Here is an 18774-nt window from a genome sequence, read left to right as displayed (position 1 = left end):
CCCCAAATCCAGGTCCCATCCACATACCACGCTCACATTCAGCTGATTCACAATGGAATTTAAATCCAACAAACCTTATCTCCCATCTACCTCCAAGTCACTAAAATGTGCTTTATGGAATGCACGCTCTGTTTGCAACAAATTGCCACCTATTCATGACCTTTTCATAGCAAAAAAAATCTATATGCTAGCTATAACAGAAACATGGCTCACACAATCAGACACTGCCTCCCCTGCAGCACTGTCACATGGTGGCCTCCACTTCACACACCCCCAGGCCTGGTATACTTTAAAGGAGGTGGGGTTGGAATATTACTGTCCAAATCTTACACACACACACACCATTTTACCACCTGTTCCCTCACTCGCATTTACATAATTTGAAGCACACTCTATTAGGATTTTCACCCCTTTCTCTCTGCATGTTGCAGCTATCTATCGCCCACATGGGGAGCCCTAAATGTTTCTGGAAGATTTTTCTGCTTGGCTCCCTTACTTTCTATCCTCTGACACCTCCACCATCATTATGGGCGATTTCAATATCTCTATTGACAGTCCTCAATCTCCATATGCCTCTAAACTACTCTCGCTAACCTCCTCTCTTGGCCTCTCCCAATGGACTGACTCCCCTACTCATCAGGAGGGCCACTGCTTTGATCTTGTATTCACTAGACTTTGCTCTGTTTCTGAACTCACTAACACTCCATTTCCTCTCTCAGATCACAACCTTATCAACTGCATGGTCTCCTCCATTACTTCAAATGCCCCTGAAGTCTACCAAGCTGCATCTAACACTCAGAAATATTAATGCTATTCATTTTTAACAGTTATCTACCTCACTGCAACCACTGCTCTCAGCAATTTCTACATTCACCTCTCCTGAGACTGCTGTATCACACCTTAACCAAACTCTAGAAACAGCATTTGAAATGGCTCCAGCTACCCATTACACGTACACTTAGATGTCAACTGTGGCACTCTAAATACACTAGACACCTACAAAAACTCTCACGTAAAGTGGAACACCAGTGGTGTAAATCTCGTATTTCAAGTGACTTTCACATATAAGCCCATGTACCACTCTTATCGTAATGCTCTGGACACTGGCAAACAAACATATTTTCAATCTCTCATCTCTGCTCAAGCCTCTAACTCAGTGTTTTTCAACCACTGTGCCGTGGCACACTAGTGTGCCCTGAGCAGTCTCCAGGTGTGCCACCATAGAAGCACAGACAGGCCCGTCAGTGTGTTGCCGCTACTGAGGCCCTGGAACAATCAATGCCGGTGGATTTCGTGGTTGCAGAGATAGTTCTAATTATGGGCCCGGGCAGTGTTGGCTCTTTTGACTTTCTCAGATGTGGCTCAGGCGTTACCTATGGAGAAGCTGCGACATGACATCCTAGGACACGGAACTGTACCATGCACCGCCATTATATGTGAGTGTGCCTTGGCAATATTTAAATATTTTTCAGTGTGCCGCGAGTTGTAAAAGGTTGAAAATCTCTGCTCTAACCCCAAGCGACTTTTTAATATATTTAAATCACTTCTTGTCCCTCCCTCACCCAATCAACCAGCCACTGTCAGTGCGCAAGATATTGCTTCCTATTTCAAGGACAAGATTGATAAGATCCGAAATGAGTTAGTATGCTCTTCCACAGCAAGTGACCTGCTCAGTTCTCTACCTGAACCCTCTAACACAGTGGTTCCCAAACTGTGTGCCGTGGCACCCTGGGGTGCCGCGGGACACTTGCAGGGGTGCCTCGGGTTGGTGGACCAGGAACAATTCAAAAATTTTATTATCCATGTAATAGGAAAAACTAGTACTTGTGGCTGTCAGTCATAAAATATGTGTACAAACAGAAGCAAATCTTGTCCGTCACCACATAACTGAACCCAAGTATGACATATAAACATAATTTACTTAATTTCATATTTTTTATAAATTTCCCAATTAGAAACTTTTGGCCTAGGGGTGCCGTGATTAAAATTCTGATACTCTAGGGCACCGTGATTCAAAAAAGTTTGGGAACCACTGCTCTAACACCTTCTCTTCATTTACCTACTCTATTACCTCTCCCCTTAACTCTATACCCTCACAAATTAGTAAAGCTCTGTCTACTGTGCTCATCCCAACCTTAACAAAAATCTGTAATCTCTCTCCTTCTTTACTTGTATCTTTCCTTCCCTGTACAAGCATTCCGCCATTACTCCCATTCTAAAAAAAACAAAACTCTGACCCTAACTCTCTCTCAAACCATCTCTCTGCTCCCATGCCCCTCCAAGCTACTTGAGAGACTTGCCTACACTCGCCTCACACACTTTCTTAACTCACACAGCCTACTGGACCAACTTCAGTCAGGATTTCGTGTCCAACACTCCACAGAGACAGCACTGACTAACGTAGTGAATGATTTGGTCACTGCTAAATCTAAAGGTCATTACTCTATACTTATTCTCCTTGATCTCTCTGCTGCTTTTAACACTGATGACCATTCTCTTCTCATACAAACACTACAATCCCTAGGTATTCAGGACACGGCCCTTTCTTGGTTCTCATCCTACCTATCTAATCGCTCCTTCAGTGTTTGTTTCTCTGATTCCACCTCTCCTTCGCTACCTCTCTCAGGTGGAGTACCGCAAGGTTCAGTCTTATGTCCTCTGCTTTTCTCTATCTATACCATAGGTGCCGATTCCGTGGGTGCTCGTGGGTCCAAGCACCCATGGACAATTAGGAGCACCCACGTAACCACTGCCCCAGTACAGGTACTGCTAGCTAGCCACCACAGACCCCACAGCTCCCACAGTGAATTCAATTTCAGACACGCTGGGGGCTGCAAAAGCGCTTCCGTACATTGCAATGTAAAAAAAAAACAACCAAAAATGGCTGCCACCAAGGCAGAGACAGACGCTAGAGGTCACATTTGACCTCTAGAGTCTGTCTCCCCGGCGGCGTTTATTTTAAGAGTTTTTTGTACACTGCACTGTACGGAAGCGCTTCGGCAGCCCCCAGCACATCTCAATCAACTGCAGGGCCTGCTGCGGCAGCGGTGGCCAGGGCCGGATTATGGTCTGTGGGGGCCCCATCAATAAATGTTTCAAAGTTATTATAAAATGTTTTATATATATATAAGTTATATATAAGTTATACCCCCACCTTCCCCCTTTAAACTGTCCTGAGGTTATTGCTGGAGAGCGGGGGGAGTTGTGGGAGTGCACTGGCAACGCAAATGAAACCACTAGCAACACACTGGAGACCCCTGACAATGTGCTTGAAACCTCTGACAATGGTGATAGAGTCTGTTACCTACCTTTCAACATTAGCTATGTACTAATACCGGTTAGCCGTAGTGGCCGCTAAACCACGTGCACGTGCTACGCACTTCATACGCTATTTGCGTAGGAAGACCTCACATGTGGTATGCAAGTAACGTACACACGCTACGCTGGGTGTATGGAATACACACAGCGAGCGTACACACGGACAGTAACCTCTATAACTTTAAACACAGAATATGTTCACACTGTAAACCTTAGTATTGAGATACTGCAATGATATACCACTGGTTAACCTGGATATATAAGCAAGCTGTTTGAGTAATTGAGATACACAGAAACCCTTTGTACTAGCTAGAAAAACAGAGACACCCTGCTGAGGTTCCAACACCTTTACTAACGAGATTTAGCTATGTAAAAAAGGAAAAATACAGTTACAAGTTTATACACTACAGCTCTAACATGAAACACCTAAACAGGATAACTGGACATAAATATACAATAGCGTCTTAATCCTAAACAATAACAGTGGGAGAGAGAGAATGGCACATACAGAGATTAAGTTGGTCACAGAGAAAACTTACACACTGGGGAATGATCGCTGCGCAGCCCTGGATACCAGCTCCCTGGTTAGTCAATGATGAAAACCTTTTGTGGGGAGTAGACTGAGCTGCTCCAGGCTGGCTTGTTCTTATATACACAACATACAGTACACTACAAAGGGCCCCACCATCTCATTGTTCATTGGACACAGGAATCTGTCTTCACATTACAACAAAAGGTCATAGGTTGGTTCGAACAGGTGGGCTGTGACTATTTCAGACTGCTCAGGTGGGAGGGAATCTCAGGATTCCCACCACATGTGTAATTAAACTGCAAATACAGTAAATGTCCATAAACTTCTTTTAAACATAACTATACGCTTGAGCGACCGATCTCTTCCTAACCAACCCCGGGATGTTTCTAATAAAATACTCTTCGGTTAGGTACCAGACACCACTGTTCAACCTTTGTCAGACCCTTCGTATCATGCAAAGAGGAATTCCTTTGTTCATGAACCAGTTACACGAAACATACTTACAGTTATTATTAAAGGGACCATAACTTATAAAATACACTATTTGGATTAACTATGTAACGATCGAGTCGCCCGCCAGACGCACACAAACTCTACCGTAAATGCGCATTCCACGCGCCAATGTGCACGGCCGTAGAAGCTCCCTTACCCAACTGCGAATATGCGCACGCACGGAAGAGAATGTGCACGTGCAGTGGGCAAGCACATGGGGTTAATACAAGGCATCATAGGTCGCTATATTTTTCGACTTTGACAGTGGGCAGGCAATTTCAAGCAATTAGAAGCCTTACTGTGTGGCATCATTTGTAAGGGGCATTATTGTGTTTGGGGCATAAAATGGTGTCAGGGTCATAACTGTGAGTGACATAATATGTAATTAACGTTATAGTGTGTGGCATAACGAATAATTGGTGTTATGGTGTGTAGCATAACGTGTAATAGACATTACGGTGTGTGGCATATTGCGGAATGGGCATTATGGTTGTTGCAGAATGTATAATGGGCATTACGGTGTGTGGCATAATGTGTAATGGACATCAGTCACTGCAGCGGCCGCCAGTTCATTCCCACTGCCGCCTCCCTCCAAGCATCCACCAGCAACGACATAAATCAGCACCTATGATCTATACCTCATCTCTTGGGAAACTAATCAGCTCTTTCGGATTTCAGCACCATCTATACGCAGATGATACTCAGATCTACCTATCCTCCCTAGATTTATCACCATCTGTATTAGCCCGTGTCACTGAATGCCTCTCTGCTGTTTCATCTTGGATGACATCTCGCCACCTCAATTAATAATTCCAAAACAGAATTAATTATATTTCCATCGGCCAATAGTAGTTACCAACCTGATATCTCTATCACTGTTGATAACTCGGCAATCACCCCTACCCCACAAGCTCGCTGCCTAGGTGTCACCCTGACTCTGATCTGTCATTTATCCCCACATTCATTCTGTCTCACAGTCATGTTACCTACATCTAAGAAACATATCCAAAATATCTTACACAAGACACAGCTAACACTCTAATCCACGCTCTCATTATCTCCCGCTTTGATTATTGTAATAGTCTCCTGACCGGTCTTCCCAAACATAGACTCTCACCACTACAATCCATTTTGACTGCAACTGCGAGGCTAATCTTCCTCGCTAGACGTTCTTTGTCTGCAGATCTGCTCTGTCAGTCCCTCCATTGGTTACCGGTATTCTACCGTATTCAATATATAATACTTTTGCTGACATACAAGGCCATTAACCAAACTGCACCATCATATATCTCCTGACTCATCTCAAAATATCTCCCTACCCGACCTTTCCGCTCTGCACAAGATCTATGTCTCTCATCCACATGTATTACTTGTTCACAATCAAAATTACAGGACTTTATCCGGGCTTCACCCACTCTGTGGAATGCCCTCCCACGCACAATAAGACTCACCTCTAGTCTCCAAACCTTTAAACGTTCCCTGAAAACTCAGCTCTTCAGAGAAGCCTACCACATTCCAGACCCACCAACATAACCTTCAATGCTTCCCTATCCAGTTACATCCTCTCTGTACAGTCCACATAACATCACATATCTTGTCTTTCTTTGTAGGGTGATCATATCATACAACCCATTAAGAACCCAGCAATCTGGTGACCATTATGCATCTATCCTTGTGTATCCATGCCTATTATTGAGTGTAAGCTTGTGAGCAGGGCCCTCCTACCTCTATGTCTGTCTGTTTAAACCCAGTTTTTGTTCTATAACTGTTGTTCTAATTGTAAAGTGCTACAGAATATGCTGCGCTATATAAGAAACTGTTAATAATCATAATAATAATATCTACTATTACCTGTCACTCTGTTATGTATGTGATGCTGCAGTGAAGTCACAGACAAATCATTTGTTTCAAGGTAAGCGGGACTCTGCCCAGTTCCAGATGAACAATGTGAGACCCTTTTCCTTGTGGACAGTGCACCACAGACAGCGAGTGTGACGGCACCAAGAAATGTTTTACCCCATATTGGACACCGACATGCACGGAGCCCCTGTAAGTGATTACTGGCCTCTACTCCTATACTGCGCTATTTCCAGGGTGGGCGATACAAGGCTTATTATCACCATTTATAGAATTGCTGCTTGGATTTTTCTATGAAGGAAATGAAAGAGGTTTATATGGAACCGTTGTGTCCTTCCTCAATGTGGATGTCATAGTAATTACTGATTACCCTTTTACACCTAGCTTTTGTCCCGGGTTATTGCCGGGTCTACCCAGGTCACAGCTTGATGTAAAAGGGTCCATGAAAAATAACCCAGGCTGAGTGACCAGGGAATATGATCCGGGAAGCTACCAGTGTTGGACACAGGTAATAATGCAGTGTAAACAGCTGGACCCGGGTTACGCCATTATAACAGGGGGAGTGCTACCTAGCCACCCTAATAAGCCACCATGGAGCAATGCTTTCCACCAAGCTGCAACTCAGTTGTTGGAAGGATCAAGAAAGTTATGAGGCAGAGTAGGGATAGGGCCGACTCTTCCATTAGGCAGCTGCCCAGTGCTCCGGGATCTGGGTGGGAGGGGGGGGGGGGGTGAGAGGCAATGGGTCAGCCTATCACAAAGTTAAGGATGTCTCTGCAAAAAACAACTTTGTACTTAATGTAAGTGGTGGGTGCAGAACTTATAAGTCACACTTTCATCTGAAGGGCTGGTAAGTGGGAATTGGTGGTGGATGGGGACAGTAGGCCTATGGTGCTGGTAAAACTTGCACCGACCCGTGGTAGGGATCACAGACCGGAAAGAGGAAGGTGGGCGCTCTTCCAGGCAGTGTATAGCTTCCACCTGATGTGCTACAGTAGCTAACCCTATCACTCTACACAGTGACATAAGCAAACCGTCCTCCTATTACCCACTATCCCCTGCAGCAACCCTGGCTGCTTATATATCCTCACATGTAGGTATGTGGCAACTTTATACTTTGTTCTACATAAGAAACGTGTATAAATATAATATATCTCTATGTCAGTGACTCCCAGCTCCTCTCCTCACACCAATAACAGCTCACGTACTACAGATCCCATCACTATCACCAGTGATGTCATCACCACCTCCTGAGGAGCTTATCAAATGTGCCAGTCAGTAACTAGCACACCCTTTATGGGCCTAGGAGATGTGGAAAACATGCACTGTTTTCCCCTTTTTCATCGCCTGAATTATCCCAGGATTTCTGGCGGTGTAAAAGGATCCTTCTCCAAAACCCCAGGTCCATTTTTCTGGGAATCCATGCCAGCTGCGCTCAGGGTTGGACACGGGTAAGACCCGGGGTAGGAGGCGGGGTAAATGGGTAAGCCGGTCATCCAACTCGGTCCCTATTTACAGCATGGCAGACCTCCTGAACACAGTGTCCGGGGGGGCGGTCAGGAGGCTGGGGATCACGGCTAGTATTACCACCTCATCCCTATCATTCTGGACACATATTAATTACACAGGTTCTGCGGCTGATTAAAACCAGGTAAAATGGAGTCTTGAAGTCAGCCAGCCACAGAACCTGTGTAATTGATATGTGTCCGGAATTGAAGGGATGAGGTGGTAACCATAGCCACGGCGCACGCTGTCTATGCAGTACGCAGCTCTGGATCGGGTGCCCGGCAGGGCCAGAAGCTGGGGGCAGCCCAGAAGCTTCCAGATTGTGAGCTTGCCCCTAGCGTGACACAATGGAGTCCTGATCTGCCAGGTTTCACGGTGCTTGGAGATGACGTCATCTCAAAGCGCCGTGTGCAGTGTGAACGGTGCCGATGCGGTGTATTCCTGGCACTACGGTGTAAAAGGGAGAGTCCAGGGGTCTGACCCGCATTGGAACCGTGTTCCAAATCCTGTGTCAGACCCAGGATTTTGGTGTAAAAGTGGAATTGGTGTGTCTCAGGGACTAACGCTGAAAGGCAATGTTCTGTCAGACATTCCCAACCTCAGTCCTCAAGGCACACTAACAGGGCAGGATTTAGTGATATCCAGGCTTCAGCACAGATAGTTACATCAAAATAACGTAGGTAATAATTAAGTCACCTGTGGTCAAGCATGGATATCACTAAAACAGTTAGTGTTCCTTGAGGACTGATATTGGGAATGCCTGGTCTACATGATTACATGATAAACATATACACCATACACCAGTGCCGGATTTAGGGGGGGGGGCTCAGGGGGTAAGTACCCCAGGCTTCACTCTCTAATGGGGCCCTCATTGATCGGTGCTGCTATGTAGGGATGATTCTACTTTTCTTCTACATGCTTCACCACCAACAGCAGACTCCCAGCAGCAGCGGAGCCTGGCGAAAAGTGGAATCATCCCAATGCCTTGCCTGCACCTATGTCTACAGCCGCGGTGGGATGCGGCGCTGCATGCTCCACCTGCTACTTGTCCAGCGCCAGAGACTACGTGAAGATGCCGGCGTGTATATATACACACACACATACATACACCCACATACATGTATATACACACATATACAGACTTGGAGTGCAACCTATCATCTTTATGCATTCATAGGAATACCAACCCTAGGAGGGCACCGTGAGTGCGAGACACATGGAGCTGGTTTTACATATATATATATATATATATATATATATATATATCCTGCAAATGTGTAGATGGGCACAGCCAAAGGTGTGGTGCTGATGTAAAGGAGAGGCCCCCTACCTAAAGTGCCACAGCTTTCCTGAAGACTTAATCCGGCCCTGCCACACACACACACACACACACACACACACACACACACACACACACACACATACTTGTTTTTGTGACCTCATCGGGACCCATGTCTGGAACATCCCTCACGGGGACACCATTTTCCTTACCCCGGGAAGGGCCCAGCCTGGAGCGTGTGCTAGGGGACAGTGGGTGCGGGCGTGCGCGGCCTGGGAGGGGACCATGGGGACATAACATATGGATCAATTTATGTGTGACACCCTCCCCCCAGGTGGCCACTGGGTGCAAGGGCACCCACATTTTATTATGTATTGATTTATTTATTCATTTATTTATTTGTGTATGTATGCATGTGTTTGTTTACTTATTTTTTATTTATTTATTTAGTTCATGCTCTTATTATCGCAGTTATTCGGTTCTATAGGTAGCATTTAACTAAAAGCCAGTTCCGAGCCTTCAGTGCTTGGGTTTCAGCCCTTAGGTACGTATCACAATCCTTCTTGCCTAGAACCATGCAGGAGTGGAGGAACCACATCATGTGTCTTTCAATTGCTCTGACTTCCCCTGGGGTCCATGGTTTCCTCTTAGCACCTCTGCTGTCACCTATGTGGGAGAGAAAAGGTCGGACACCCTACAAAGCCATCACCAGCCAAGGCCACCCTTCACCAACCCCCCACCGGTATGGAAGGTTGAACCCACGTTTAGGAGTTGCTCCCTCCACTGCCACACTGTTTGCTTCTTTCTCGGTGTGCACCACTGTCACCATACTGACTTGCCTCTCTGGCTCATCCCCAGAGTCATAACTTGCCACCTGGATTGGTTCTGGACATAGAGATAGACAGTAAACCCCATCTCACATCAGCCAACTTACAGTGTCAGTCCTTGGAGCCACCCATTACCATCTGGATCGATGGAGATCTCCTTCAGACTGCGCCCCCTGTATTCAGCCATTCTCTCTTGCTCCAGGGCCATGAAGAGCTTGCTTAACTTGGTCAGCTGCAGGGTACCTTCTGGAAGACAGTAATACTGCCGGTGAACCCAAATGTCACGCCCAAGGAAATCAGCTAGCTGCTCCTTTTCGGTGTCGCTTAGGTTGAGGACCCTGGAAAGGGTGGCCACATGCTTCTGGAGGCGGGTGGAGGACAGTGCTTCGGTATGCTTGGCCCCACACTCCCGGGCATAGAGAAGAATGCAGTCAGATCCCCTGAAGTGTGATAAGGTGGCTGGCCTGGCAAACATGTAGAAATTGTCAGGGGTAACACCACACTCTGCCCTCTTCTCGGTCAGGAGCTCCATGGCTTTTTGCATGCATGGTGATAACAGGACGGGAACCTTCCTGCCTCTTTTCCCAGGTATCTCAATATAAGTGAAGTGGTGACATAGAGCCTTCTCCATCTCCGAGAGGGGCTGGGCCACATCTCACTGCAAATCTGCTATGTGCTGTGATTCAAATGAGGCTAGCCACAGCTTGGAAACCTCACCTTCCCTCCTGCGGCTGAAGAGGGTAAGCTGCGTGAGGGTGACCTTGGCCAGCATTGACCACTGCTTTGCAGAAGGGTGGGCAGATAACCCGTCAATGTACTCCGGCTGCCAGTCAAGGAGGTACAGGTTCAATCGCTTCACATCGTCAGTGAAGGGTAGGAGGAGTGGGGCATTCCATTTTATCTCTCACAGGATCTTCAGGGCAGCAGTTGAGATGAGCTCGCTCCACCTCGCCTCGTACAGTTTCCTGAAGCTCCTTGCGCGCTCCACTGTCAGAGCACTGCCCTCCATCAGTGTCTGGCACTCAACCACAGTGGAAATCTTTTGCAAGTTGTGACCCACCTTCAGGGCCAGCGAGGGGACCTTTTAGGTGTTGGTCTTGTCATCGTAGCCAGCCAAGCTCCTGACGGCATGCACCACATGGAAGAAGTTGGGTGGGCGAATGAAATCTTCCATGCTCCATAATGGAGTGCTCTTCATTGCATGTAGCAGGAGCCGACCCACCTCTTGGAGCTTTTGGAGGATGTACTCATGCTTGCCGACATCAGAACCCAGTCGGTTGTAGAGGTGCTGCACCAAACTGCATGATGCAGCTGTCCCCCTTGATCATAGGTACCAAATCATTGTAAATAATTTGGCTCAACAACTTCCACAGGACGGTGCCAACACCTGGTGGAATGGGTGTGGCGTAAGTGCACAGGGACTGGATCCGAGTTTTAATGGGTTTGGGGTGGCCACCCCTTTTTCGAAGAGGGCACCTCTTCACATGTCACCACAGGTGCCTGGAGAACAGACCTTGGTAGTGTGTGCAGTGCATGAAATCTTGGGGAGCTGCTGCTTTGACCGGATGCTTGCAAAGGTAGTAGGACACCACTGCCTTCGTGGAGAACACTGATATTATGTGCAAAGTTCCCCCGGTGGCGAATAAGGTCCATCTCCACTGACCTTTCCCTGGAGTTCTTGTCAAAGATCAGTGCCCTTGCTACCACAGCAGTGGATGGCTTCCACGCTCCTCACATTTTTGGAGTATGGCCTCTCACACCATAGGAAGAAGTTTTTCTTATTGTTATATGTTCTGGAACCATCCCATTTTTGGGTAAGACCCTGGACTGACACGCAATAATGTGCCCATCGGTTCAGGCCACTCAGCGTGGTGCCCGGGCGCCAGTGCACATCGAACAGCCCCCACATAAAGGAGGACAGCACCCACTCGATCAAAGTTTTTTTCCTCACCCAACAACCCGTTCAATGGGAAACCAGTGCAAGCCATCCTGGGGGATAGTTTGGGTAAGTAACGATTTAAAAAGGTCACCTCAGGTCTCCCAGCCCAGATCCCCACCGGTCAAGGTAAGGGTAAGCTGTCCTCCCCAAAGGAACCCCACTGCCCCCAACCAACCACATCCCGATCTACACCTGACAGGTTTCATCTTGTTCCGGGGGATGAAAGGGTGTAAATGGTTCATCTCACGAATGGCTGTGCCACTCTCCAGGATACTGACGGCGACACATTGGTAGTCCCGGGCCCACTCAGTGTGCAACTTTCACCGGCTCCCTCCAAAGGGGCCTCCCACTCTACCTTATTCTCCTGGATGGACTCCAGCCAGCCTTGCTCAGAGCCAGCGCTTCTCTCTCAAGCCATACGAGACTCGCCTTTCTCACACGCTTTCTCTCTCACTCTACCTCTGCCCTGTCTGGCTCTTCTCTCTGCAGAGCCCTGCAGCTGAACCTTTCCATGTGGCCACCTCGCAGTGGCGGCACAAGTAGCCCTCTCCAGGGACTCATGAGGAGCGGCCATTGACAGACCGCATCCTTGGGTCATGGTGGCGGTCTTTCAGATCCCAGGAAATCGTGTTCTCCACCAGTGTCCAAGGGTGAGCTTTGCTAGGGAATGGGGACACTTCCCCGGCACCCCTGGTGTTGTCAGGCACCTGCTGGGCTGACAGGCAGAGCAGTCCATACTGGCTGGAGTCAGAAACAGGGCCCACCCAGCTCCGGAGTACTGGGCTGACACTTAGGGACTAGAAACCCTTACAGTGGAGGGTTTCCAGGCACGCCTTGGGCAGAAAAAGGGCCAGGTTCGCCTGGAGATGGCCGGGACCCATAGGTTCCGGCCAAGTGAGCAGCCCACCCTGCCGGGGTACAGGTAGCCACATCAATCGGGTTGCAGGACAAAGAAAAGAGGACCTTCTATTGAGTACCTATTTTTTCGTGGCTGGACACTGGTCTCAGCCTGTGAATCTCTCACGGGGGTTCTCTCGGACGTAGCAGGACAGGTGATGCATCACTTTTGCAGTACACTCTCTGTCTTTTTCTCAGGCTCTTGGAACCACTCCCGGCCTGAGGGTTTGCCCATACACACTCATCGGCATGAATCCCACAAATTGCAGTACCCAGTTCAGCCCGCCAGAAGGCGCTGTATTAGAGGAGAGGGAGACGGGCCAAACCCTCTCCACAGGCTCCACACGACGCCCGGAGGAGCACCCTCCCGGCCTCAGAGGGAAGGATGGAGGAAAAGGAGACTGGAAGTCCCAGAGGGAATGTGCTCCTGGAGGAGACCCCTCTCCTGGCCTCAGAGGGGAGGTCGGAGGAATGGGAGACAGGAATTCCCGGAGGGACTGCGCTTCCTCCATCTGCCACCGAGGGCGCTGCGGCAGGGTAGAGGGATCCGGGCCAAACTCACTCCACGGGCTCCTCGTGACACCCAGAGGATCCCCTTCCCAGCCTCGGAGCCCTGCCTGGGTTGCCTCTGAAAGGGAAAACCACTCTCTATTGTTCAGCCTGTATCCAGGAAGGTCCGGATTAAGCCTTGGGGTGCCCGGGGCACTTAAGACAAGGATTCCCTGGTGGAAGGCGGGGGAGCATTGGCATTTCTTTAATGGATGCAGTGTGTGCAGTGCACATGGGCCCCTGAGTCCTGGGGGGCCCACACGGCACACACTGCACCCATTTCTCCTATACTTACCTTTTCTAGATTGTGCATAGCCCCCAACATGACCCATTCCAGGAGGGATAAAATGCTGTTTACCTGGACTTCCTTCTTTATATATGATTGGTGTCAGCTGTGTTGAACTATTTCATAGATATGAAAGGTTTTTCAACACAGGTGATAGCAATCATAACTTAAATCAGAGCCGTAACTATGTGTGTGCCAGGTGTGCCTGGCACACAGCGCAGTTGCCCTGAGGGCGCAATGGCCAGCGGCTTGTAATGAGTCAGACTGACTCATTACAAGCCACCTCTGCTGTGTGTGACATGCTGAAGAAGCCGGAGGTAGGGGAGGAGAGCAGCAGCGGCGGAGGCAGCAGAGGAGGAGGAGGGAGGGGGACTGGAGCCGCAGCAGTGCTATGTAATTATATGGGTAGTAGCGCCATTGCAGCAGTCCCCTCTCCCGCACATTGGCTGCCCGGTGCTGCTGTGAATGCTGGGATGCACTTCCCTCATCCCAGCAGCACCGGGCAGCCGATGCGGAAGGAGAGGGGACTGCTGCAGCGGCGCCTCTACCAATTACATAGTGCTGCTGCGGCTCCAGTCCCCCTCCCTCCTCCTCCTTCTCCCCTGCCCAGGATCTGCCAGCACCGAGGAGTCCGACTGCCATCGGGGAGAGATGGTAAGTATCTATCTGTATGTCTGCCTGTCTCTCTCTCTGTCTATCTCTCTATCTATTCTGTCTGCCGTAATGTGTAAAAAGGAGACCGTTGCCTGCCGTAATTTGTAAAAAGGGGGACTGGCTGCCGTAATGTGGAAAAAGAGGGACGCTGTCTGCCATAATGTGGAAAAAGGGCACGCTGTCTGACATAATGTGTAAAAAGGGGGACGCTGTCTGCCATAATGTGTAAAAAGGGGACGCTGTCTGCCAAAAGTGTGAAAAGGGGACGCTGTCTGCCGTAATATGTGAAAAGGGGACGCTGTGTGCCGTAACTTGTGAAAAGGGGACGCTGTCTGCCGTAATGTGTAATAAGGGAACGCTGTCTGCCGTAATGTGTAAAAGGGGGACGCTGTCTGCCATAATGTGTAAAAAGGGGGACTGGATGCCGTAATGTGTAAAAAGGGGGACGCTGTTTGCCGTAATGTGTAAAAAGGGGACGCTGTCTGCCGTAATGTGTAAAAAGGGGGACGCTGTCTGCCGTAATGTGTAAAAGGGGGACGCTGTCTGCCATAATGTGTAAAAAGGGGGACTGGATGCCGTAATGTGTAAAAAGGGGTCGCTGTCTGCCGTAATGTGTAAAAAGGGGGACGCTGTCTGCCGTAATGTGTAAAAAGGGGACGCTGTCTGCCGTAATGTGTAAAAAGGGGGATGCTGTCTGCCGTAATGTGTAAAAAAGGGACGCTGTCTGCTGTAATGTGTAAAAAGGTCTCTACCTGGTGTAGTGGCGCTACTGTGCAGCGTAATTTGAATAATGGAGACTACTGTGCACCGTAGTATGAATTGGTATTATTTTGTGGCCACGCCCCTTCCCAATGAAGCCACACCCCTACATCATTTTCACGTGCCTACAACGCGCACTGCCCCTATCTTGAATAGGTGGGGAGGCACCAATGCCGTTTCTTGCACACATCGCTAGAATGCCTAGTTACAGTACTGCATAATATAACATGTTATCCCTCCTGGACTGAGTCATGTTAGGATGTATGGATTGTGTATATTAAAGTTAATCCAATGGGGTATATTAGATTTAAAGTAATAGTTGAATAATGCCAGGTTACATAGGACACCCAGGCGTGGAGGAGGAGAAGATGGGATCCCTGTGTCACTTACAGCTCTCTCCACCCTCCTACCTCTCCTCTGGTCACAAAGCTCAATTGGTAGCTCATAAAACCTGATACTCTGCCTGCAATGCATACTGCCCTCCTCACATTCTGGCTGTCTGGTTCTGCTGCTGTGTGAGAGGGAGAGCTAGCGATGTCATTGTGCTCTTTCTGGGGGGCCCCTAACAAAGGGGGGCCCGGGGTAATGTATGCCCTGCGACCCCCCCTTAATCTGGCTATGGGGATAGGGTCATTCCGAGTTGATCGCTCGCTGTTTTTAGCAGCCGTGCAAACGCATAGTCGCCGCCCACGGGGGAATGTATTTTCATTTTCCAAGTGTGCGAACGCCTGTGCAGCCGAGCTCTGCAAAAACATTTTGTTCAGTTTCTGAGTTGCCCAGAACTTTCTCAGCCGCTGCGATCACTTCAGCCTGTCTGGGCCCGGAATTAACGCTAGACACCCGCCCTGCAAACGCTTGGACACGCCTGCGTTTTTCCAACCACTCCCAGAAAACGGTCACTTGATACCCACAAACGCCGTCTTCCTGTCACTCTCCTTACGATCGGCTGTGTGAATGGATTCTTTGTTAAATCCATCACTCAGCAACGATCCGCTGTGTACCCGTACGATGCGCCTGCGCATTGTGGTGCATACGCATGTGCAGTAGTGACCTGATCACTGCGCTGCGAAAAACGTCAGCGTGTGATCAGGTCGGAATGACCCACCCAGTCTCTGAGCTTCAAGGCGTTTATGTCACAGATCCTTACCTGCAGTTCCAGCCTCTCAGATACATCGCCATCCCCTGAGGAACAGACCGAGGGGTTCTTTTGAGTGTATCAGATCGGGTGGAGCGCGCGTCATTCTAGCAGGCCATGCTCATATTTTACACTAGCTCCTGGAAGCGTGTCCAGGCACTAGGAATACTCGTCCACAGGGGGAGTTCCAGGATGGGAAATTCAACACTTGGAACTGCAGTGGGCCCCCGAAATTATTGTAAGGCGCCCCGTGTCCCAGAAATTACTAGGAGGCGCCCTGTCTGCTGCTCCTGCAGGGGGAAGAGGGAGGGTGCACGTGTGGTGCCCCCGGTGGCCGCCGGATGGAACTGCAGCAGGCCCCCAAAATCATTGGAAGGCGCATTGAGCCCCCAAAATGATGGGAAGTTGCCCTGTCTGCTACTCCTGCAGGGGGCAGAGGAAGGGGGCACATGCGGTGCACCCCGGTGACCATCAGGCGGAACTGCAGCGTGCCCCCGAAATTATTGGAAGGTGCCCTGTCTGCTGCTCCTGCAGGGGGGAGCGGGCATGCATGGTGCCCCTGGTTGCCACCTAGCAGAACTGCAGCAGGCACCCAAAATTATTGGAAGGTGCCCCGGGACCCCAAAATTATGGGGAGGCATCTTGTCTGATGCTCCTGCCCCCGGTGGCCACCCGATGGAACTGCAGTGGGACCCTAAAATATATAAATCTATATTTTTTAGGGGACCAGTCAGTTACTTTAACACACAATCTGCATTGCACGCACATACACACAATATGATCTGGTAAATGTGATTCTCAAGGACATGCCCGATTTTGATTCTGGGTAGTTGTGACATGCCCTTACTATCACCTCCTGGGGTCTGACTTCATTTCAGGTCACCACCATGTTGAAAGTCCCACCAGTGTTGGTGTGCTGTCCGGTCTGTGTCCCCATAAGGATAGGAATATGAGTGCGCACACACACACACACACACACACACACACACCAGTTATATATTCTCTTGTTTTCTTTTTACACAGGAAGCCTAAAGGAGAGAATAATTCCAGTGTTACCAGTAGCCAATAGGGTCCCAGATGTCACATGACCCTGCGGTCCCGGGCGCTCTGTACCTGCAGATTGGGGGCACCGGGCACAGATTATGGATGATAAATGTACATTGTGTCACAGTAACGGCTCATTGTATTGTGAGTGTTGTCCAATCTAAATGTAATAAAATGAGTTCCAGTCATCAGCATCTCAGTCATTGTTACTTTTTAGGTTTGTTTTATTGCATTGTGGAACTAAAGGGTCAAAGGGAAACCCCCCTTAATAATAATGACCCATATTGCAGAGTGCTGCAGTGGAAGGGGATAAGGTGGGCACAGCGGAATAAGGGGAGCCCACCTTCTTAATCAATTAGTACTGCGGGCACTGGCATAGGGGAGCCTACCCCCTTGTGAATATAACAAGGGCCGGGGTGTAGAAATAAAGGGGAGCCTACCCCCTTTTCCTTAACTTAACCCCAACCCCAATGGCAGAGTAGTGCAGCGGAAGGGATGCAGGGACAGAGTATGGCAGAGGAATGGCAACAAGGGTTTCACCACCTGCTGCAGCTCTTCTGCCACCTCCGACCCGACTCCTCGTCTTTGACTCAGAGGCAAGTGCAGTGTGACTCAGAGGCAAATGCAGTGTGACTCAGAGGCAAATGCAGTGTCACTCAGATGCATGTGCCCTATGACTCAGATGCATTCGCAGTGGGACTCAGATGCAAGTGCAGTGTGATTTAGATGCATGCTCAGTGTGACTCAGATGCATGTGACCTATGACTCAGATGCATGTGCAGTGTGACTCAGAAGAAAGGGCAGTGTGACTCAGATGCATGTGCAGTGTGACTCAGATGCATGCTCAGGCCCATTATGTTGATGTAGGATGAATCTATGAGCAGCTAGGCATAGTCCAGTGGGTACAGCATGGCGCTACACGGTGTTGTGGTAGAACTTTTGGTTTTGGGTGTCAGATCTACAGAAAGAACCTCAGACATAACACTTACTCCGGATGGTCTGCACAAGGCGCTCTGCCTTCTTGTTATGGGACTGGTAACGGGGACTTATTTACTAAGTGGTGGTGGCTTGTAACAGCTGCCACTTGCCGCCATGTTTAACCCCAAAATGTAAAAGGTTAATGCTTTCAATAGCAAAATCCTGTTTAAGTTGTTATTGTAAACAAGCTGGGAAGCTGCAGCTTTTATCACCTGCTGCTTAGTACATAACCCATCACACTGAGGATCCCTCCTCTCACCTACTCGTGTGATCTATCGCTCCGTAAGACCATCACTCATACTTTATGAGTCCATTGCTACAGAGCCGCTGTAAGTTCTCCTCCTGTTACCGGGGAATGGTGATTTATGTGTATTAGATGAAACAACTGAAATGTGGGATGTATTTATAACTGACCTCATTAATTCTTCCGCAAGGTAAACACAAACAGGAGTAGTAACTTCAAACCGATGTGATTCAATAAGAAGTTAAGGAACATATGTGCAGCACGGATGGAGTAATGGTCAGTAGAAAAAAAAGGTGAGAGGATAGATTAAAGGCGATAACACAATCATAAAATTGGATATACGTCACATGTTCTGTTGTCCCTTCGGGTAATCACTGTCTCAAATGTCTCATAATATCCAGATGTCAAACATGAAAAAAAGAGATAATACAATCTATGGGTAATATTGCTTGAAACACTGATAAAAACAGCCTATGAG

At 48.7% G+C, this 18774-nt stretch overlaps 1 long non-coding RNA gene across 1 annotated transcript in view; it reads left to right on the top strand.

The window, feature by feature from the left end:
* The window catches only part of LOC134911056 (uncharacterized), a 57457-nt gene extending 40209 nt beyond the window's left edge, over window positions 1-17248 (top strand). Inside the window, exons 2-3 of the long non-coding RNA XR_010176294.1 lie at window positions 6255-6391; window positions 17054-17248. This is a non-coding gene — a long non-coding RNA (uncharacterized LOC134911056). The remainder of the gene's footprint in view (window positions 1-6254; window positions 6392-17053) is intronic.
* Window positions 17249-18774: the final 1526 nt, after the last annotated feature.

The sequence above is a fragment of the Pseudophryne corroboree genome, chromosome 4, assembly GCF_028390025.1.
Source record: "Pseudophryne corroboree isolate aPseCor3 chromosome 4, aPseCor3.hap2, whole genome shotgun sequence".
Lineage (NCBI taxonomy): Eukaryota > Metazoa > Chordata > Amphibia > Anura > Myobatrachidae > Pseudophryne > Pseudophryne corroboree.
This window is presented reverse-complemented; position numbering and strand designations above follow the sequence as displayed.